Source organism: Vanessa atalanta, chromosome 8 (genome assembly GCF_905147765.1).
Source record: "Vanessa atalanta chromosome 8, ilVanAtal1.2, whole genome shotgun sequence".
In the NCBI taxonomy this organism is placed as follows: domain Eukaryota; kingdom Metazoa; phylum Arthropoda; class Insecta; order Lepidoptera; family Nymphalidae; genus Vanessa; species Vanessa atalanta.
Window position 1 is genome coordinate 13,013,596 of NC_061878.1, and position 24,718 is coordinate 13,038,313.

The 24,718-nt window shown below is 32.6% G+C and overlaps 1 protein-coding gene across 1 annotated transcript in view; it reads right to left on the minus strand.

Annotated features, from left to right (window-relative positions):
• The window catches only part of LOC125065662 (allatostatin-A receptor), a 132,149-nt gene extending 110,847 nt beyond the window's left edge, over positions 1 to 21,302 (minus strand). The window contains exon 1 of the mRNA XM_047673419.1: positions 21,148 to 21,302. The gene's annotated coding sequence lies outside the window, so the exon portion shown is untranslated. The remainder of the gene's footprint in view (positions 1 to 21,147) is intronic.
• Between the last annotated feature and the right edge of the window lie 3,416 nt (positions 21,303 to 24,718).

The following is a 24,718-nucleotide window of genomic DNA, read 5'->3' on the forward strand; positions in this document are numbered from 1 at the left end:
ACGCGAGTTTCGCGTACGAAAGTTCGATAGTACATAATGGATGTATCATTAATCACACCCGCATGGAAAATAAATAAAAATTCAAAAATATATTCAACTCACACACGACTATATTACGGTAAGTCATTTTAAAACAACTTAAGAAAAGGGAACATGTTAAAAAATAAAGTTCGGAAACATTTTCCATAAACTTACTAAAAGAAATAACTCAGTATTCTTGGAAAAGGTAATGCCAACCTCAAGTAGGCTTTGTTCACAAAGTTTCGAACGTATTTATAATAAACATGTTTGGCGATAGTTCCGACCGCATATGAGTTCGTTTAGCCTATTCCAACCACGAGAAGAGTAAATATATATAAAGATTTGACATCGAACTGATGCAATATCGGTGGCGCTTGAATAATTTATGATATTCATATATGGAATCGTGAAAAAATGGCGTTTCAATTGTTGATGAAAATCAAAATATACTTTATTCAAGTAGGCTATTACAAGCACTTTTAAGAAAACTATTTAAAGTAAAGCTACCACTGGTTCGCAATGTAGATTCTACCGAGAAGAACAGACCAGAGACAACAGACAAGACACAGCTGTTATCGAAACTTTAAAAAGTTACAAACGTTAAGTGGAATAGTGTATTAAAAAGAAAGTAATATATATCAAGAAAAGTTAATAGTGTACAATATAGCGGTCATAAGTAAACCGTATGAAATACTTTTTTTATGATATAGAGAAGCGGACGAGCAAATGAGCTACCTCGTGGTAAGTGGTCACCAGTGCCCAAAGGCTTTTCCGCTGTGAAAAATATAAACCAATCATCTGATAGCCACTGTACCCCGAAACTTGGCTTCAAGCTAAGATGTTATATCCCTTGTGCCTGTAGTTACACTGCCTCAATCTCCGTTCAAACTGGAACACAAGACTACTATGTATTTCTGTCTGGCGATAGACAGATTTTTCACAGCCAAACGGCGATACTTAATATGAGTATGAGTGGTATCAACCCAGGTAGACTTGCACAAAACCCTACCACCAAGTTATCAAATACTTAATAACCCTAAAAAAACGAACACTTAAATCTTAATTGTATAAATATAACTCGATTGATGTTACAACTAGCAATTCATTTGTCATCGTAATAATCTTTGACGTCTACATGAATAATTATTATGGCATCGTTAACTATAAATTTTATGAGGGCTATGGCATAAAACTGTTATAAACATCTAATTGTGTACAAGTTTTTAGTACCATATCACTAAACTTATACGACAAAATGCGACAAATATTATGGATAATATGATCATCTTTATCTTAGAAGAAACTTATTAGATAGATTTTTATTCATCCCATATAATCTTGTTGGTATATACCAATATCACGAGTTTAATAATAAAGTCAGTAATTAATAAAAATTTAGATGTAAAATCTAAATGTTTACGAATGTGTTTCCTCAAACATTAACACAAAACAAAAATACAAGAACGCTAAAGTCTGTTGATTAACTGGAACATAGGCAAACCGTTAGGTAGACCGATGACCAGAATAAATGGACCCGAAAAGATAAGTGGACAGTGAAATACAGGAACATTAGCGTACCTTAAAAGTGGTCAGCAGACGTCGAATGATGATAATAATTAAATATTTAAACAAGAAATTACATTAGCAGCCCGTAAATGTCCCACTGCTGGGATAAAGGCCTCCTGTCCCTTTGAGGAGAAGGTTTGGAGCATATTCCACCACGCTGCTCCAATGCGGGTTGGCGGAATACACATGTGGCAGAATTTCGTTGAAATTAGACACATGCAGGTTTCCTCACGATGTTTTCCTTCACCGCCGAGCACGAGATGTATTATAAACACAAATTAAGCACATGAAAATTCAGTGGTGCCTGCCTGGGTTTGAACCCGAAATCATCGGTTAAGATGCACGCGTTCTAGTCACTGGGCCATCTCGGCTCAAAACAAGAAATATTATGATACAATACACAAGTAGTTGAAGTTAAGATGTAGAGTCTGTGAGTTGGTTCGAACGACATCTATTTATGATCTGCAAGTCCCGTTTAAAGAATTGCGCCCATTCGTTAAGAAAAAATCATAGACTATAAAATTTTACACTGCAACTCAGTGTGGCGAAAAATTAGGTTTAATGCGGATATGCGGACACTGCGAGAAGCAGTTACTATTTAAAATGGTTCAATTGCTAAAATGGTTTAGAGGCCTGAGGGCAATGGGGCAACAAAAAAAATGAAGTCACCTAATTATTTTCCAAATAAATTGAACAATTGTTTTCATACAACATAATAGTACAAATAGAGAGTTATTTTAAGCTGTATTTTATTTTACATAAATATTGTATTAATGTTGTTTATTCGTCAGAAAAATCTCTATTTTGGAGGCACCCTCTCCCTCACCCTCTCATAATATATGACCGGAATCTAGTCCCGGATACCTGATAAAGGGTAACTAAGATAAATTATTCTATCAAGCGTTATATTACCATCACTACTTAAAGGCTTACCAAACTGTTTGGTGGTACGAATCCATTCTACCGGTAAAAGTTTAGTGTATAACCTTATAACAAATATCTTATTCGTTATAAGGTTATAAAAATACACTACGACCCAAAAGAAATAGGACGAGGGTAAGCGAATGATGAACGATGAAGCTCAACAAAATACGATGTGTGAATATATTATAGGCAATGAAGCTCTGGCAATGTACAGTCAGCATAAAAATATATTTATTTTAACCTACAATATTGTATCAATTAACGTCAGCAAAGCAAAATAAAATGACATTTTTAGTCGATGAAATATTCGTCTCTATAAATTCAGTGTCATACAAAATAATATATAACTATAAATACTTAAGAAGCTGATGTTTAGTAGACTTCCTGACTGATTACGGCCACTCGAAGAAGAAACTTCTACGTATTGTAGTGCAAATTTATACAAGCACAGGTGCACTCTCTATGCCCTCATTCAAATAAATTCGATGGGGCAGTAAATCCATCACTACCGAAAAGAGTTCAGGCGCAAGACCAATGGCTTAACGTGCTAACTATCCGAGGAAGTACACACACTTCCAAACTCCGGACTACGGATTGCCACTGAGAATATTTTGAGAGAAAAACATACTATTTTTATTATCGGCCCGACCTAGGGTTCGATCTCTAGGGTAGGACTTTTTTAACTGGTTGATATCGATTGAGTCTGACCCGATTTATAATGTTTGTTGCCCAGGATTGCGTTATTTATGAGCCAATTTAGAAAATTTTCTTTTTACTTGGGATGTCAACCTCAATTTTAATCCTATTTAAATTTGAAAAACGTACCACCCTAAAAAAAACACAGGATGAAATTTTTGTGCATTTTGCATATTCGGAGCAACTCAAGTTTCTATTATCACGGAGCACGTCGAAATCACATCACCGACTCATACCGACGCCGAAGCCTTTATTGCAAAGCTATTTATAGTATATTCAACACAATACTTGTGCAGCCATGCTTATTATAAGTACGCTATGAAAATTTCCACTAAGCTCGTTATAAAGTTCTTATTGTAGTGGAATACTAACTGATTCCAGTTTGGTGTTCAGAGAAACCAGCAAAGTACACCGAAATATATATTTTTACTGTAATACAAGTTGTGTTCCCAAATTTACGTTAGTTCGTTCGTTATTTCGTGTCATGTGTGTGGCTTCCGCGATTCTGGTCGTGGAAACGCAGTTTTATTGAACATATCATTTCCTCGATAGAAATTGTATTTTACAAAATGATAGAACCCTCATCACATATTCTACTGGCAAACACCGATACTCAATATTGTGTTACGGCTTGAAGGTTGTGTGAGTCAGTAGAACTACAGGCACAATGGACATAAAATCTTAGTTCCCAAGGTCGGTGGCGCATTGACGATGTGGGGGTAGCCCATTTACCAGACTGGCTACCTATTTAATAAAAAAAAACCGGAAATTTGAGGAATATTTAACACTATATTTGGAATATCTACTTGGGTTTGTTCTAACCTGTTTGGGTAGATACCAGCCGCTCATCATATATTCTACTGCCAAGCAGCAAATCTTCGTATGGTTGTCTTCCGGTTTTAAATGAAATTATTTTTATTCCCGAAAACCTTCTCAATTAAAAAAAATAAAGTGCTTAAAAGTCTTGCTGATATTTCAGCTCGTTCCCTGGGGTGAAGAAAAACATCACGAAGAAAACAGCAGATGTAGGGTGAAATTATTAATGTAAATAATTTATGCATTTTAGTATCCAGCAATCCGAAATGTTTCAGTGTTTGTGTTTTTTTATGGTATTGGTTGGCGGACGAGCATATGGGCCACCTGATGGTAAGTGGTCACCACCGCCCATAGACAAAGGCGCTGTAAGAAATATTAACCATTCCTTACATCACCTATGCGCCACCAACCTTCGGAACTAAGATGTTATGTCCCTTGTGCCTGTGATTACATTGGCTCACTCACCCTTCTAACCGGAACACAACAATACAGTGTACTGTTATTTGGCGGTAGAATATCTGAAGAGTGGGTGGTACCTACCCAGACGGGCTTGCACAAAGCCCTACCACCAAGTAAATGTAAAAAAAGTTGTGAGAAACAAAGTTCTATTTTTTGCATTTATAGAGGTGGCTTGGCTAAAGTGCTTACCTTTTTATAAAGGTAAAATCATGTAAAAATACTTTGATAATGAAGCCTCAACAGAGGACCAACGAACTGCTTAGTAATCTTAAATTATTTCCGATGATGGTCTCTTATCCGCAATTCACGTTCTGAATCAATAAAAGATTTACATTTAGTGTAATACTGTAAACCTACGCTAAAAAGTTCTAATGAGCCTAATTGATCCAAGCCTACTTAAAAAATATTTAGTAATTATTTTTTTCCCGTGAGAATTTCCTTTAATAGGTTAATCTATTTGTTTTTTTCATTGTGCAAATATAAATGATAATGATTGGGTAGAGGCAAAAATAAACTACACTATAATAAGTGTAAACGTATTTTGACTTCTTCCAAGAAGACGACAAGATTGAAGTCCAGCGAAGATCTGTTGATGTTCAGTAAAAATATAATATATAAAACGCCAAAACTTATAAAAGTAGAATGTAAAAAGGCACGGGCAACTGTGAGCCCGTGGATGCTGTGAATTAGATAAAATAAAAAAGTCGTATTTTGACTAGTTTCCGTCCGAAACATTTCACCCGAACTACGGAGTAAAAAGGTAACAAACAAACACATAAACAAACGCACTTTCACATTTAAAATATTAGTTCGGTTTGTTGACCTTATTGATAACATGGTTACGGGTAACAATTCATGATTGAGTAAAGAAAGTTTGTAGCTGAGGAAAACAACAGAATCGCAAATCATGGACAAGTTGTGTTCAAAAACAAGAGTCATTGAAACGATGGCTACATTACAAGTCATGTAAACCAAGAACCTCGGAAACATATGGAAAATTTAATAATTTTACTTTGTTTTTTGTCTGCCCTAAATCAAATTTGTCATTTCAAGGATATAAGTCCTGTATGCATCTAACAGTGCTTTTAAAAGTCCAGTCCAAATTGATTTTGGAAGTATTATGCTTCTCGTTCAAATTGCCTGACGTTTAAACAAACACCTAACAATAGAAAAAAAAATCATTCTAATGTTATTATTTGATTACATTACAATGTAATCTTTAGACGAAAGTGTTAATAGACGTGATCGGAATATGAATCTTATTCGCGCAGCAAAATATCCAAAAACTCTAAATACAAACAGCATTTTATTTTCATTCACATTGATTCATGTCACAGCATTCAACATACCCGTAACTTCATTTTCATTTTCGAAGGAGCCCCGGATCATTTCATTGATCACGTTTGCCAGAAATGTTATATGACGTGTTACATCTCTCTGCTCGAAAACATTTTCTCATATTAAGGAAAGGGATCTGCAGTTCGAATCCATTTCCTTCTTTTGTTAGATGAGCGTGAATAGAATGATCTGCGATGAATATAAGATAAATTGTAAATAAAGAAATTTTTTTTTAATTTTAAATACCTGAACAGTTTCCAAAATAAAATTCCGTCCTTGTTGAAAATCGTATGTAAATCAATTTTGTAATTTATGAGTTTATCGCGTTCAGACTGTCATATACAGCGGTAAGAATTCGAGTTATAATTTTAAGTGATAGATAACAAAAAGACTGACTACGAACAGACTACAAAATATACTAAACGAAAAATCATGTTTGTAAATAAAAAATAAAAAAGAAGCCCCGTCGTCTCAAAAGCTAATTATTATATACTAAATATGTTGCGAACAATATTCTCAACATACATATATATGACCTACATAGACAACTTTTAACGACACATTGAAATATATGTAGCCCTGTTTGATAAATTTGTCAAAAGATTTCATTACTATTCTGTCTATTAGTAACAGCCCACAACGTCCCAATAGAACACCACCAAACAACACAAAAAATTATTCAGGCACTGCTTTATTGAAAAAAGCTCAGTTATTTTGACGACCTCCGTGGCCGAGTAGTGTGTACACCGGTTTTCATGAGTACGTCACTCCGAGGTCCCGGGTTCGATTCCCGGCCGGGTCGATGTAGAAAAAGTTCATTAGTTTTCTATATTGTCTTGGGTATAATGTTTGTGGTACCGTCGTTACTTCTGATTTCCATAACACAAGTGCTTTAGCTACTTACATTGGGATCAAGAGTAATGTACGTGTTGTTGTCCAATATTTATTGATTTAACTAATGGATTAAAAAAAATCTTTTCTAACTTGTTATTTGTTGTAACTTTTCTAATTTGTTGTTATATGTCACGAAATCTGTTTTATGTACAAATTAATCCCTAAAAATTTAATAAATTGTTAAATTATTAAATGCTCAAAATTTATTGTTAAAATTACAAAGCGCCTGAAACATAAATAATTCCACAGCTCAAATTAGAGAAATTCAGAGAGAAATCTTTTGAAATAAGAACAGAATCAAATAGTACCTTATCAATCAGTAAGTCGACTTTGATGTGTTCCCCCCCACTCTTCGCTTCTTCATTTCGTGCCATCTATCATCGTGATTGTCAGGAGTTGTCTGAGAAACTTCTCAATCTTTTTATATCGAAGTTCACCAGTTGAGTCAACATATCAATTTGATTGAGACGTTTGGTATTTATCTTTGATTTTGGTAATTCAATTTTGCAAATTTCCTAAATAAAGTACAATTTTATACTATGTTTAATTTTATTTCATTTTCAGTAGGACAACCAACGGTAGATACAATATTACAACAAAAAAAAAAATACATTCCAAAATTATTTTGACAAATATTCTACTATTTACAAGCACCCTCACCATGTAGTATCACATAGCACAATTTATTTTAATAATATAAATTAAACATAATCAGTGACTAGAGATTAGAATTATTATATTTTTTTGAAAAAATATTCTGAATTTAAAATTACTCAGAGGCTTGTGAATTTATTAAGAAAATTGTGAAATGAGATTGTTTGATTGAATATTAGATTCGGCTTCAGAATATTATGTTTCTGACGATAAAATAAGAAAAAAGAGAAATATGAACTTCTCGGAACAAATATTTCTCATAAAGATATCTGTTGCCATTTAGGTATTTTAGTCCTGTGTATCATGTAGTGATTTATGTCTTCGCTTGAAATTTTGTTTCAAACACAATAAAAAATACTTCGAATGGAAAACTATTTTAATCCTTAATTCTTACTCGGTGGTGCATATTCTACTGCCGAACAGAAATAATTCGTATTTTTGATCTCCAATTTGAACGATAAGTGAGCCAGTGTAGCTAATACAAGGGATATTAATACATTTTAATTCCCAAATAGAGCGTTGGTTGGTGATGTATGTGATTCATCTTGTTTTTACACTATTATATTATGAGCATTAATGGCAATTTAAAATCCAATGGCTAATTTGCTAGTCTGCCTACATAATTTCTAATGGAATGAGTCTTCGAATCAGCAAAGAGTTCTAGAATTATATGCCACAAAATTTAGTCAAACTGTTAAAGATCGGTAAAGATAAATTAGCTAATACAACCAAAACACACCGAGAAAATTGTCTCTTAAATTGATCTCGAACTAATTGCCAAAACGCCGCCTTCAATTTATTCACGCATCGACATGTGTACGAACAATTGAATTGTAAATGAGGCATACGATTACTTGAAGATTTCGCGAGAGTTTCACGTACACATCCCAAAGGTTTTGTATGATACGGCGAATAACTTATAACTTATGCAAAATACTTGTTAAAATGTTATCTTTAACAAATCAATAAATTGTCCGATATATTTAATTGAAGGAAGTTAGGGTTTATCTGTGAATCGAAACCAAACATCATATGTTTTATCATTTTAAGTAGACTCTTAAGCTGTTTTGAATAGTCGTTATACAAGATAACAAATGTATCAGATATTTGGAATATATCGTCAACAATCTCAGCACTTACGTTTCAGCTTAAAACGTATAACAGAATAATAATAAATACTGCGTATTGAAGCATGTTATGTATGCGACCACACTATGGAGGTACATTTATATTAAGTTTGTGAATTAAAATAAATTCACTTTTAAATTACTTTTGGTTTTTTTTAAGTCCTTCGACTGCGAATGACGTAATTAACAGGATTTATCTATATCAACAAATAATCCATGTAATTTCAACATGAATTTTTTTTCTACGAATAGCGTACTCGGCACCAATGTGATGAAATTTCAACTTTGGTTTTGTGCATTATCGGACGCATTAGACATCACACGTATTGATGATAACTTGGAAACCAATATGCATTAGTATAACATGCGAATGGCTTCAGTAATTACACTAGATTAATTACCTTTCTGCCATTTCATTAGTAATTTCAAAGGGCTTTATGCTATCGATAATCTTACGTAAAAGCCATTAATAGTAATATTATGGACGAGATGGCCCAGTGGTTAGAACGGGTGCATCTTAACCGATGATTTCGGGTTCAAACCCAGGCAGGCACCACTGAAATTTCATGTGCTTAATTTGTGTTTATAATTCATCTCGTGCTCGGCGGTGAAGGAAAACATCGTGAGGAAACCTGCATGTGTCTAATTTCAACAAAATTCTGCCACATGTGTATTCCGCCAACCCGCATTGGAGCAGCGTGGTGGAATATGCTCCAAACCTTCTCCTCAAAGGGAGAGGAGGCCTTTATCCCAGCAGTGGGACATTTACAGGCTGCTAATGCTAATGCTAATGCTAATGCTAGTAATATTATCTTCTAGGATTAAATCGAAACATTTATTATTATTTACTATTACAGCTGCACTTCTGTAAAAGTAACGCTCACGTGTCCTTAGAAGACTACATTCTCCATTGTATAATGGAAGTCATTATTTAAAGAATCTATGTATATACTCTATACTTATATTACAAGTGCGAAATTAACTCTGTCTGTTACCCCTAAACGCTTAAGTCGCTGAACCAAATTAGATTAAATTTGCATGGTGATAGTTTGAGTCCCGGAGAACAGGCTACTTTTTTAATTCATTCCTCTTAGTTCTGGGCTTCTAAATTAATATCTACACATTTATTTCAAGCATCGATGCCTAATAATAATACAATACACTTGGAAAAAACGAATTTACACGAATTGTCAGTGTCATGAGACGCTGTCAAAGCTATTTACTACCACCTCCTATATACATTTGTGCTAACCGGAATACAAAATTACTAGGTAATGCCGTTTAGTGGTAAAACAAGTTATGAGTGGGTGCTACGTAGGCAGACGGGCTTACACAAAGCCATGAAGCAACTTTGTTAAACTCGCTTTGAAAGCTGAGTGAGCAAGTGTAACAGGCATAAAGGACATCACATCTTAGTTTCCAAGATTGTTCCTGCATTGCCAATATAAGAAATGGTTAATATTTCTTACAGTCCCAAAGGGAGGTGGTGGCCACTTAACACCAGGATGCGAATTTGCCCTTCCACAATACAACATTTTATTATCTGCCCTTGATAAATCACTTAAGTAAATACAGTACATGGTATAATTAACCATCAATCTCATTCCATCGCCGTTTCATTTACAAGTAAAATTTCTAAGTGTTTTCCTACTCTATCATTAAGCCCCGAGAGTCGTTCTGATTGGTTAATATATGTGTGTTGCTAGTTAGCCTTAGATTGCTAATGGATCTGTCAGTCAATAAACGTGGTTGAGTTTCGTTATTATCGTTATCGTTATTAGAATTTTTATCAATGAACTTACCTGTCAAAAGACTGCGTTGACTTGTAATATCTGGGATGGAATATTCTGGGCATAATGGTTTTGTTTTTCACTTGAAGCCTCTTTTATTTTGTTCTATTTATAAGTTTGGATGTTGATATGCCATTACAATGCATATATTTTTTTATTGATCTAAATGATATTCGAATATAAGAACAAACACATACACAAATAATTACTTAATACATTAACATTTCTAATACGTTGTGTATGTATATTATCATTACATAGTATAAAAAAGTCGCTTACCACTGTCTGTCCCTGTGTATGCTTAGATCTTTAAAATTATATACCGGTTTTTGATGCGGTTTTTTTTAGTAGATAGATTGGTTCAAGAGGATGGTTTGTGTGTATAAATCATGCACAATATAGTAGAGAAACAGTGATTATTTTAGAGGTTTCTAAAGTGATGTCGTAAAACTCGTAATTTTTTTGCGCTTATATAGATCAAAATAATGTACTACAGTATTGTACTCTTATAAAAGTCTACAAATAAGTCCGCTATGGTATATGTCTATCTCTTAGGGATAGCCCACAGTAACATTTTTATCGTTTACTTACTTTTTACGAGAAATAATGACTTATATTCAAAGCGATTTTATGCAATACCGCATTAATCCTTATCCAATTAAGTACCATAAATACATTGTGCATTTAATATAGATCGATACGGCATTTTACAGTTACAATATATATATGGCATATAATTTAAATGAATATTTCGAAGATATTACATTATTAGATTTAAAAAGCAGCGACGTTGTTGTTTGTATTGTCTAAAGACAAAAAAAAACTGTGAACGTTGTAAGACATTCTGCAGTATTCTGCAGAAATGCGAAAGCAACTCAGCCTTTCTGTCTGTCTGTTGAGCACTGAATCGAATTTGACAAAATTTGGTACGATGCAAACTCGAACCACAATAAAGCCATAGGCTATTTTTTTAAAGCGACATCCTACGACAGTAATAAGGCGAACCCTCTAGTGAAAATTGTTACATAATATACAATTTGTCTGTAAGTATGTTTCACTGACCTGCTCCTAAATCGCCGGACCGATTTTGATGAAATTGTATGTTTTTTTTACCAAAATAAATCATTTTAAGTCGATGCGCGAGTATGCAATAGAAACGTATATTTTTATTAAATTTGAATTTCGAAAACTAAAACTAAACATAATCAACTAGATCGTAACTGTTTTTTTAAAAGAAGTGTTCACATTTGGTCCATACTTATGTCCACATCAACCAACCTCTTTACATCTCCTCACAATAGTAAAGTATACAATTTTAAATGATTCAAACAAGGACAAATCATTTAGTCTAGACACGTATTTGGTCTAAGTAATGGAAAGTAAACAATTGAAAAAGGTATTTGATGAAAAATAGATGCGTTTGTCATGGATACAATTTCATTTGATAGTAGATAAATACTTAACGAAGGACATGCTTTCACTGTAAGTCCCGGTAAAGATACGACGGTCTGAAGAGATTTTATTCAAGTAAACCATTTTGTTTCTTTTTTTTGTTTTTATTTATTTCTCCAAGAAACAGTTGAAACAAATCTATAAAATAGAACTGTTTATACAATACAGATTAGATAAGAAGGGTCATTGCTTTTTGGACAGGTAAATTGGCCACCCGTTGGTAAGTGGTCACCACCGCCTATAGACAATGACGCTGTAAGAAATATTAAGCATTCTTTTCATTACCAATGCGTCACCAACCTTGGCAACTCAGATATTATATTTCTTGTCCCTGTAATTCCTCTGGCTGACTCACTTACATGGAAACACAACAATACTGAGTGTTGCTGTTTGGCGGTAGAACATGAGTGGGTGGTACCTACCCAGAAGAGCTTGTTCGAAAACCTGCCACCAATTAGAGAGTCACATTTTAAATGTTCTTCTAGTTTTAACTTCGACTGATTTAATCCAACGAAGGGTTGTTAGATTATGTGTATGCATGTATGTGTGTGTGTGTGTTTCTAATTCTTAAGACATGTAGTCTTTAGAATTAGAAAAACAAACACACTTGCTTAGTTTAACTATTTCTGTTACGATGAAATATTTCGTAAATATATATCACAAAATATTACATTCCTAAATTCTGCCAATAATATTAATTGTGAGCTATTAATTCAACAGGCATAAGGAAGATAACTTCTCAGTATAGTTCTCGAGTCAGGTAGTGTATTAGTTATGTAAGAAATGTTTAACATTTTGTACAGGCCCAACACCAATGGGTGGTGGTAACTCACCATCAGAATTTACATTTGCCCCTCCACCTGACAACTATATAAATACATTATTTAATTTAAGTATTATTTTTGTGTTTAAATATATATGACAAAATAACATTCCTAAATTTTATTAAAAATATTTGAGGTTTTCCGGTCTCGAGGTTTTTAAAAAACTATTTATTAAATTATAGCATAATCAAGACTATTTTTACTTCGATGAAATTAAATAAATCTTAACATTTCAAAACAAAATCACTTCAAAGCATACAACACATTGAATACGTTTTTTATTTTAAGAATGCTAAACAATGCATATGAAAAAAATATTTAAGCATTTCTGGAAACTTCAGTAGAGAATAGATCTTAGACGAAGCGAGGAGTGACGGCGTTTATTTTATTGATGAGTGTTAAAATACGTAACGAATTCATTCTGAGAACCGATTACGTCACGGCAGTTTGTATGTCTTCTATTTTTCTCCGGTAACAGATCACCAGAAGGTAATATTGTAGAGAAGTACTTGTTACAGTGACGTCAGCTTTTACACTACAGACTACAGCTATATATACCTAAATATATCCATCTGTACTATTATTATAAACGCGAAAGTAAGACTGTCTGCTTGTGTGTGTGTTGGTCTTTCACGGCCAAGCCAGTGATTCGAAATGAATGAAATTGGTATTAAGCAAGTTTGATCTGCAATTAAGGAAACAGGCTTTTTACTTTTTTCTATGTAACACAATCGGTGGTAGTCGTCAACCAACCCCTAAAACAGGAGCGAAGAAGAAGTCGCGTGCAAAAACGGATTGTTTAAAATGTTTTGAAGCTAGATTTTAAATTTCTTTCGGAAATTTCTAAACGGTTGAAACTTTTCGAAGTACGCAAAACAGCGTTCAGCGTGCTGTAAGCTCAGATATATGATCATAAAGCAAAAGGCAGATGGACTGACAGAAGATTATCGTGAAACAACTAAAGCGATGTAGGCTGAGAGAAAGAGGCGGTGAGCATCATTAACATTGGTGCAGATTGAAGAGCTCGACTATATAACTTAGTATTTGTCAATTAATTCTTTGAAGTGTTTCAAAGAATTTTAATTATTCTCAAATCACCTTAAAAGTATGTATTAAACTACGAATTCCCGTTTTTTATGTAAATATAAGTTCCTTTTTGTATAATAAAATCACTAGTTCTGTTGTGACGTGTCGCATCAAAATAAATAGTTAATAAATAGTTCTGATTGTGCAAGCGCTCGCCTTCTTACATTTTATGGTATTAGCAACCATTCCTTATTTAAGAACATAGTAGTCCTGTTGTTATTCTATAATTGCCTTACGGATATTATGGTAATTATATTATATATTTACCTAAACACACAGACACAAAACTCGAACTCACACATCAAAAAATAGTTTTCATAATCTTGGCACTTTAAACTTAAGACAAAGTTGTTTTTTTTGTGAGAAGCAATTTTCTAGAATACCTCGTCGAGCTCACGATCAGTTTCTGTAAATATTTTATTAGCAAACAAAAGTTTAATTGGCCAGAGGTAGTTCGACGAAAAGAAAGTGGAGATCGGATGATAAATCCAAATAATTTTACACTACTTTTATATTTTGTTTACACTTAATACTCTGTAAAAGTCGAAGAGAAAATCTTTATTCAATATAGAAGTATCAAAAATTTATTACCGCGTCTAAAATAAACACCTCAGATCTGAGAAAAATCAACGATGGTAACTTAGCAGGATTTTCTTTTCTTCAGTTATTGTTTACAATGTTAATTGTATTTTAAATCGCCTTGAGGCAATCATTTTATACCAAAGGTGTTGATGTAATAAATTATATAATTTAACTACAAACGTTCCTTAACGCATTTTCGACGGAATATAATTACCGACACACGACATACGCATATCGTACCTTGAAAATCGTCTGCGACTTCACGGCTTCATTTCAAGTTCTAAAACTATAAACATGACTGTATAAATTTTTCTTGCAATGGGACAAATATAATTCTCATAGTTTCTTCTCAGAGCAAGGCATTTTCTTACCATAGCTTAGAACAGGTTATTTTATTTTCTGAACTTTTTGTAATTTCATTTGATTTCATTTGCTAGAATCAGACATCTATTTGGGACTTTAAGATCTGTGTTTCAAGCTCAGATATTATATGTATAGTCGGGCAAACTATGCAATTATATGTATGTAATATACATATAGTATAGTATGCTCTTAATCCGTTATATGTATATTTATATAATATGATAATCTTTTAGTCGTGTCAATAATTTGTAAAATTTTGCGTAATTGTTGGTGACTTTCGAGTGTTGTATTTTAAAGAGACTGATTCATAAAAATAAGGGCATTATTGTATCCTTGCATCATTGATTTAATAGTATTTTAAGGCTTTACATTCCAAGGTAATGTATTTAAATCCTGGGTCGGGTAAAGGAATTGCATTTTCCTGTCAAGAAATTCTCAAGACTATCAAGCTGGTGGATACCCTTGAGGTGAAATTTTATGTAAAATGTATTCCATCACAAAAGAGTACGTTACTGATTATAAACAAAATCTATTCACATGAGAGCTCGCTGCTCAATCGTGGATTATAATCTGACTTAGGTATTTAGGTGTTACGGTACAAAATTTAATGCGAGATAATTATTATACAATTTTTTTCTTTTTAATAATAAGTTGTTACCACCGCCCATAGACAATGACGTTGTAAAAATATATTAACTATTCCTTACATCGCCAATGCGCCACCAACCTTGGGAACTAAGATGTTATGTCCCTTGTACCTGTAGTTACACTGGCCTTTCAAATTGGAACACTGTAATACTGACTACTGTTATATGGCGGTAGAATATTTGACCCAGACGGGATTGCACAGAGCCCTACCAAGAAATATTATCATAAATAATATTTAGTATTTCATAATATATCACTGAGATCCGAGATGGCCCAGTGGTTAGAACGCGTGCATCACCACTGAATTTTCATGTGCTTTATTTGTGTTTATAATTCATCTCTTGATCGGCGGTGAAGGAAAACATCGCGAGGAAACCAGTATGTGTCTAATTTCAACGAAATTCTGCCACATTCCGCCAACCCGCATTGGAGCAGCGTGATGGACTATGCTCCAAACCTTCTCCTCGAAGGGAGAGGAGGCCTTAGCCCAGCTGTGGGAAATTTGCAGACTGTTAATGTTAATGTAACATATCACTCAATGTTAATTCTAATTGTTTTTAATTTTCTAGTTTTTATAATCACCAAACACAATTAAAAATATACGAGCAATTTATTACCGCTAAGTTATATCAAAGAATCTCATTAATATATCGAATGTAACCTGGATTATGAGATCATTGGCGCCAGACCTCGTGTTTCATTTATTAGTAGTTCATTTGACTTCATCCTTAAGAGCAACGCAATTACAGACAAGAGATTTATAGAAATAGCATTTTATATAAGATTTTCTTTACCAACTATTCAATCACTTGAAAACCATTTCTCATTCATGATGCGATAAGAAAGTCATTATAAAACAATCAGGTTATGGAAAATAGACTTAATGTTTATATTTGTTGGGTGGATTTTCTTGGAAATATACTGAATCAATTTGGCTAGGGCAAAAGCCTGTAAATGTTTTACTGTTGAGCAATTAAAGGAAACGGAAAAGTTGTGGAATATATTCTACGACCTCCGTGAGGTCGACCACACTACTGTGTGTACACTGGTTTTCTTGGGTCGCCACTCCGAGGTCCCGGGTTCGATGTAGAAAAAGTTCATTAGTTTTCTATGTTGTCTTGGGTCTGGGTGTATGTGGTACCGTCGTTACTTCTGATTTTCCATAACACAAGTGCTTTAGCTACTTACATTGGGATCAGAGTGATATATGTGATGTTGTCCAATATTCATTATTTATTTATATTCGCCACACTTCTCAGTGTTAAGGTCGTAAATATAATTATCACAGGATTTCATGTAGGGTAGGTTTCTAACTAACTAACTTAACTAAATTTTCTTTAACACGTAATACTCTGAGCTACTAGCCTGTGTTTGAATCGAAACACTTCAGTTAAAATACAACCGTTCTGTGCTAGGCCATTGTCTGCTTTAGTAAGGAAATAAAATAAAATTATACTTATTTTCAGATATATTCTGGTGGTAGGGATTTGTGCAAGTATATCGGGTGGTAACTTATCTGATATTCCACCTACAAAAAGCAATACTTAGTATTGTTATGCTCCGATTTGAAGGTGAGTCACCCAGTGTAAATACAGGCACAAGAGACATAACAACTTAGTCCCCAAGGCTGGTGACGTATTGGCAATATAGAGGAAAAATACTGATACCTACTCACTCGGTAGATAATTCCCTCACGCCTACCTATTTTAGAAAACAAACAATAATGTTCACATAAAATAAAGCAAATAGTATTAAAAAAAAATGCTTCTCTTAGCGAATTAACAGATGTAAAAATATAATCTAAATTTAATTAAAATTTTAATAGCTTAAAACATTAGTAAAAATACAATGAGTAGATTTGAAACGAAAAGAAACATTGTCGACGCTCTCTGTACGTATGTAATTATTACATACGACCTTTCGCAGTGGCGATAAGTAATGTAGTGATGTTTGTTCAGCTTTATTGGCTCGAGTTATCTTCGTTTTGTCTCTTTAATACTGAGGAAACAATGCGTCGTTTAAATGCACTTAAATCTACACAAGCCGCTTTGATAATAAGATAAAAGTACCAAGGTTTGTTTGCAAAATTGTATAGTATGAATCGTCAGTATAATATTCAAAGTCAAAGTCGAAACTCCGTATTCAATATAGAAGTGTTACACTTTCTTATTGATAGTCAGTAATCTACCTCAGGTTCGGAAATTAATACCTCGGACCAGAGAAGAACCGGCGAAAGAAACTCAGCGGGTTTCTTTTTAATGTCTTTTTTTACAACTATTGCTTTCATAAAAAAACAATAAATATATTTTCGTTATTTGAAAACGTTTTTTTAGGCTGGCGTTTTCCAATTATTCTTAATATTATTCCTATTCAATACGTTTACGTATTAAATGATTAATCATTAAGGCTACGTATAGAAAGAGACTAATCTTTGCTTTATAGGGAAAGGTTAAAGTTTTCATTAGAAGAAAACATCGATTAGCACACTCCCGGAATCGAAGCTGCAATTTCCGGTTAAAATTCACACGTTTTAACCATTGGGCCAATCCGAATCTTTAATATAGTATAGTATATATCTAAATATATAACTCTTTTTTATTAGGTCCCTCTCTAATTGTCCAAATCGGTTCGGAGGTAAGGTAAAATTGAATTGAGATTCATTCTATACTGTCTGTTGAAAAGGACATTTTAAATTAAGTTCTAAAACATAAGACGAAATTTTAACAGACGTTCGTGAGACAAAAACTGCATTTGATAATTATTTGGTATAGAGATTTGCTCGTTGCAGCTAAACCTTTTCACTATGTGTAGGGCTATAGTTTTATGTTCAACGTTATGGTTTCGATTTGAAGAAGTACCTACTCAAAAAATATTCAAAATCGTCCAGTACGAAACGTGAAATTTCACTAACGAGCCTAAACTCAAAACAGTGTATAAAACTGTTTTTTTTTTTTTTTAATTAATCTCATAAAAGACATTTGAACCTTTAACTATGATTTTTTGACTTGACTTTGAATATTTTATTTTAAAAAAAAAAGTATTTATACACTGTTTTGACTCCAGGCTCGTTAGTGAAATTTCACGTATCGTACTGGACGATCTCGGTTGTATGATAAAGCTTTATTACGTATGTTGTAACACTTAAGCAATGAACAAATAAGATTAGGAAGGATTTATTTCAGCTCCACTGTTTATCTTTCATTAACTGTATAAGGATAACGGGTCTCGTGTTTACGAAATCATTAGAAATGTGTCTATTTGAGCACTATTATTGTTGTGCGATTCAACGGGGAAAGCCTGCTAGCATTCTTCAAGATTTCAGATGTCTTATTTGTATATACTTAATATTAATAATTTTTATATCAGTTAAGTTAGTAAGTTAGTAAAATTTGGATATATAAATACAATTTCACCTAACTGGTAGAGCCAAAGATTTATTATTCATAGGGACACAGGCGGAATGTATTCTAAATTTAAAACTATACTTGTCAGTTTTTTGTTACCAAAAATAGTATACTAGTTAGCCAACTATTGGTAAAGTATATCCATAAGACTGACTCTTACGGATATAAAGGTCTGAGTCGAGACTTCGAGCAATGGAGACCTTAATTATTATTTTAGAAATGAATTTGAATATTTTCCTTTTTATCAGTGAGGTTTGTCAATAATATGTTTTCCTTGTATCAGTAATTTTTAAATAATTATTATAATTTGATTATATCTAGACATCATATATTATGCTACATTATAATTATGAACTCGTAATCTCTATCCCTTCCCTAAATCTGGCCCGGATATCCGTTCGAGACGTAATAAGGAAAGGATTAAACAAGCAATTTGTATTAAAATACATTCATGAATATTTCGTTAAATATCTATAAAATTGTACTTTCAGACGTTACTAGAAATCGTATTTAATAATAATAAAATTACTAATAAATAATATTTTATTTTGTTATTATTTTATTATAACAAGAACATGAAATTTTAACTCAATTTAAAGTCTTTGAAACCGCCAAGTGCACTACTTAGATAAAAATATTATATTATCCGGAACACGCTTCTTCCTTTTGTATATTACGTTATGTATATAACCATTTTCGGAAAAGGTTTTTCTATAATAGTTGACTCAGTTAGACATTACAAAACAAAAGCATAATCATTTATTAGTAAATATAAACCATTATAATATCATTGTTAAGATACCATTGTGAGTTGATTTGACTCAACAATTAAGCGTAATCTGTAATCATTTATTTTTAATATCGAAATACGCTAAATTATTATTTGCTATTTAATATTCAGGAAAAAATAACTAAATTAAAATAATAATAATATTAAAAAAACACACAAAAACAGTAAATAAACAAAGGAAAAAAAATATAATTAATAGGCACTAAATATAGAATACGTAAATACTCTAATTTTTCTTGGAGATCAGGCCGGATTATTTATTAAAACCGACTGAAACGTCGAGAATGTACAGACGTGATCTAAATAATGTATAATATTGTTAATATATCTAACAGTTTACTATATATATTAAATACAAATTTAAACAAGACTACCGAAAATTGTCTCGTATTCAAAACCTGTCTTGATAGAGTGAAAAAAGCGAATTTCTCGCGTCGGAATCTTCGACTTCCAACGCGTTTGACCGATTGTAGAGTTTTATAATTGGCTAAAAGAATGATATAGTTTACGTTGAAATCAGAATATACTGTATTGAAATAGTCACTTACTAGTACTGAGTCGATTTTGTAAGATTAATTAGAGTTTCCGACGAGTTTGATACAAATTCCATCCAGAAGATACGCCAAAAACATATTTGTTAAAACATAGAAAAACATTATCTTTTCCTACAGTTTTATGTATTAACAATGGTGATAGAAAAAACATCCTGAATGGAAACTAACGAATGTAGACTCTATTTCATAGCTTAAAATAATTATACGTCTTTTAATATTCAGAGAAGTCAGCCAGTCTGTAAAGGATTGGATCAATTTAACTCAAACATATATTATTAATATAATACAATAGAAAATGCTTTATACGGCAAAGGAATAAAAATAATTCTAAGCTCCGAAGACGGTCTCATTGCTAAGAATACGATATATTCCATACATAAAAATATATCTAGAAACATGACATTCATTCTTGATACGTTAATAGTGTAAATTTAAGGCGAGTGAAATTGCGGGCGAAACTACGACAATTTTCGTGATATTAGATACGAATACATTTTCCGAAAGGCGGAATTATATTGGCTCAGTAGTTTTTCAGTTTTACAAAAAAAAAAAATCTTTTATCATATATGTGTACAGATTTTAATTCTCGTTTAAAGTGATGTATTAATTATATTCAACAATTGTGTGTTTTAAATTTAATAATCGATTTTATCAATAAAATGTTTAAACAAATAACTAGTTTATATGCTTTAAAATTACTAAAATGTTTGAGTGTTTGATAACATTAAGTATGATAAGGCGATAAAACATTAAGTGTGATATTGAGATGATAATAGTGTAAAGATTATTATTTTTCTCATCGCATTTACATTTTATCATTAAAACAATTTAAAATTAAAAAAAACATACTAAGAGAGGTGATCTTCCATTTTCCTAACTAATTCGGTGATGATGGCTAGCCAGCTAAATAAAAAAGAAAAAAATCCGAACGGGCCTCAATTGGACGGTTGAAGCAACTTCCAAACTTCAGACTGTTACTGAGATCTTTGAAAATAAAACTCAAATAAATTCCCGAGGATTGACCAACGTACCTTGAGATCTGAAGCCGTGTACGCTAGCTACTGTACTAGTGGACTTAAGAGTATATTTCCCGTTATTAAAAGATAAAATTGGGTTGTTACGTATGTTACATATAAAATACATGTCAAAGTGTCATTACCGTGTGATACCCGCCAGTGAAAAGCCTCCGTCACGCCTTCTCACACACAGTTGACAGTTTTCATCATAGTTTTATACACAGAAACGGCGAACAATATTTTTACCGTCACGTTATATTCATACCACTAAACTACGTAAAAAGTTATTTTAATATAATACATTAATAATTATAGATTAAAAATATTTTTTTAATTAAAAAAAATAATAATAATGCACAAAACTTATTTTAACAGGTTAATAAATATTATTTTCAAATGAAGCGCGTGCGTACGGGCGGAGTTCAACGGGAACATCAACCATCCCATACGGAATCAGAAACTTGACTGGCTCGCACGGGAGACCGACGGGAACTATGGAACGATAACAGTTCGTCTACACATAACAGTTTTAAAATGAAAAGTTCTCTCTTACAGATTTCTTGAAAATATTCGAGACAAAGAAAACAAATTATTAATACATGTCACGCTTGTAAATTAAAAAAAAAGACTTATTTATTTTTTTTATGTTTCGAACCTTTTTTTTATTATTTCACAAATTAAAAAAAGTACTAAACTATTTGATCTTTGTAAATTGATATGAAGACAGATACATAATTAACAAAAAATTATCACCAGTTCGAAAATAAACCAAATTTTTTTTTTTTTTTATATAAAGATGCTGGTATTCTATGCATGACTGTACGAGAACAATAACTGTAAATATTTTAGCAGAACAACTATGCGAGTTTCGTGCCCTTTCTCGCGCTGGAGGCTACTTTCCGAAACGGAGGTAGAGTTGCCATATTGACGATTGAAAAATGCTTTATAGTAAAGTTTATTTGAGTCAAATTGATTTTATTTAATTTGATTGCAATATGTACAAACTTAATCGAAGTACGAATCGCAGAAAGAAACTGAGCGGGCTAGAATTTTTGTTTATTATTGACCTGAGATGGCCCAGTGATTAGAGATTACTGATTATTGCGGGTTCAAGCCCAAGCAAACAACACCGAATTTTCACGTGCTTAATTTGTGTATATAATTCATCTCGTGCTCGGCGATGAAAGAAGACATCGTAAGGAAACCTGCATGTGTCTGATTTCAATTAATTTCTGCTACTTTTGTAATTGATCACTTATAGACTGATACTTCTTATTACTTTGTTTTTAAACGGCCTTGAAATGATTGTGTGTTATCAAATATAATGTAGTTTAGTTTAGTTTTGTTGTTTGCCGCAAATTCGCCGCAATTATATAACTAATATAATATACGTATACTGTTTTGTTTAATCTGTTGCAAGAGCGTACGTTTTAACGCCCCATTTTAGGTGTTAATCTGCATGTATTTAACTTCGCCGACAATTTAGAGTGATTATTGTTTTAGCTAGTATTAAGTATTAAACGTAATTTAAATAAAAAATATTATGTTTCCTTAATAATTTCTTGATTATATTATTGATGAAACGAAAATAAGTGAATTGCCAGCTGGCACTTGTCCAATAAACAAAAATTTGAAAAAAAAACAACAAAATAAATACACTTCTTTTTTCGAATACTTAATGTATAATTTATAACTTTAAAATTTATAGAACAAATACGTCTCAAATTCTGTATATGAATTTGAAGCCAGAATTTTGCAGTCGACCTCGTAACTCACTGCATAAGTCGATTGTGAACTGTCGGAAAGTTATTAACTATAACAATTACAGCATTTAACGGATACTAACGGATACTAGCAGTACGATTCTATTTGAATTTAAATCGCATCTCACTCGTGAAATGGTGACAACCGCCATACGGTAATAGGCCATTTATGTATCATATACATTTTAATTCACATGTCTCATTCTGACATCTCATCTGACGAGTTTCTGCTTACAGAATACAGACCCATAATAAGGTATGACGGACGTTGCTTTTTTATCGCTTTACTAATTAAGTTTATAGAGAATATTGCTAACCAATTCTGCAAAATAATTACTTATTAATAGTATGATATTTTTAACATTAATGATACTCTTTGGTTTATGTAACCATGCACGGGTTTTAAGTGTATTTAGATATTCTTTTATTGATCAAAATTGAGCCGAGATGGCCCAGTGGTTAGAACGCGTGCATCTTAACCGATGATTTCGGGTTCAAACCCAGGCAGGCACCACTGAAATTTCATGTGCTTAATTTGTGTTTATAATTCATCTCGTGCTCGGCGGTGAAGGAAAACATCGTGAGGAAACCTGCATGTGTCTAATTTCAACGAAATTCTGCCACATGTGTATTCCGCCAACCCGCATTGGAGCAGCGTGGTGGAATATGCTCCAAACCTTCTCCTCAAAGGGAGAGGAGGCCTTTATCCCAGCAGTGGGACATTTACGGGCTGCTAATGCTAATGCTAATGATCAAAATTCTTCCAAAGGTACGGAAAAACTCAGGTTTTTAATTCTGAAACTTAGATAGACATGTTGCTAGGTGATAAAAACATGTAAACACTGTAAAATAACACTAATACAAATAAACTAAAGGTACATGTACCTGGGCAGATATATATATAGTTTTTTTTTTTTTTTTTATCAAATTATTTCACAAGTTGACAAGAATCTGCTACAGTGATTCGGAAGGCGGATTCTACCGGAGAAAACCGGTTCGAAAATCAACAGTAACTTATAATAAATAAAGTAAATAGTAATTATTTACAATTATATAAAATCTTGCGTGAAAGTAAATTAACATAAAGTCTGTTATCGTCTTGAACATCTCTTATAGTCTAATTTTAAGTGTCTTATATATATTCATATGAATTTAATTATTATGAGTAGCGAAGGAATTTTCGTGAGCATATATTTTATTGTATCCGATTTTATAAAAATAAGTATTATCGATTTCAGAACGTCATTCTTATGGCTTCGAAAATTAAAAATCTTCTGTCGGTGGTGACCATTTACCATCACGTAGTAAATTTTCCCGGCGCTTACCTGTAGTATAAAATAAATCCTTTTCGTGATGCTTACCTTCACCATCGAGCGCCAGAATATATAATAATTTTATTATTAATTATAAACGTATAATTAAATCACTCTAAATCCCCTGCATTTGTCATCGCGGGATTATAAATTTTAATGGTTAAGGAAATCTCGCCTGTCTCAAGGCAGATAGGCTGCCAGGATAATTAATTGACTTACATCTGAATATGATTACGTCACGCATTTAGAGGCCGTTTAATCAATCACGAAAGTAATTTTCATTTAGAATTTTTATTTTTAAATTCGCAGTCGGAGTAAAACATGTTATAATTTTATAGATTTTTTATATTGCCAAATAAAGATTTATATTTAAATGGTGGAGAATATTAGATTCTACCGAGAAAAGGTAGCAGGAAAGTGAGATACTTGATAGTTTTAACTTTTTTTAAAACTCGAAAGCATAAAAAGGTTATTACTTTAATGTGTATCTGACTGCGCCGTGTGACTAAGAAGTTCCCGAAATCTCGGTCGGGCACTTGAAAACTGAGCTTTTTTTATTTTTAATTAAATGTTTGTTTTTTTCCCAAAGAAGGTCAACTATATTCTTTGTGGTTACTTTACATATGTATATATAAGAT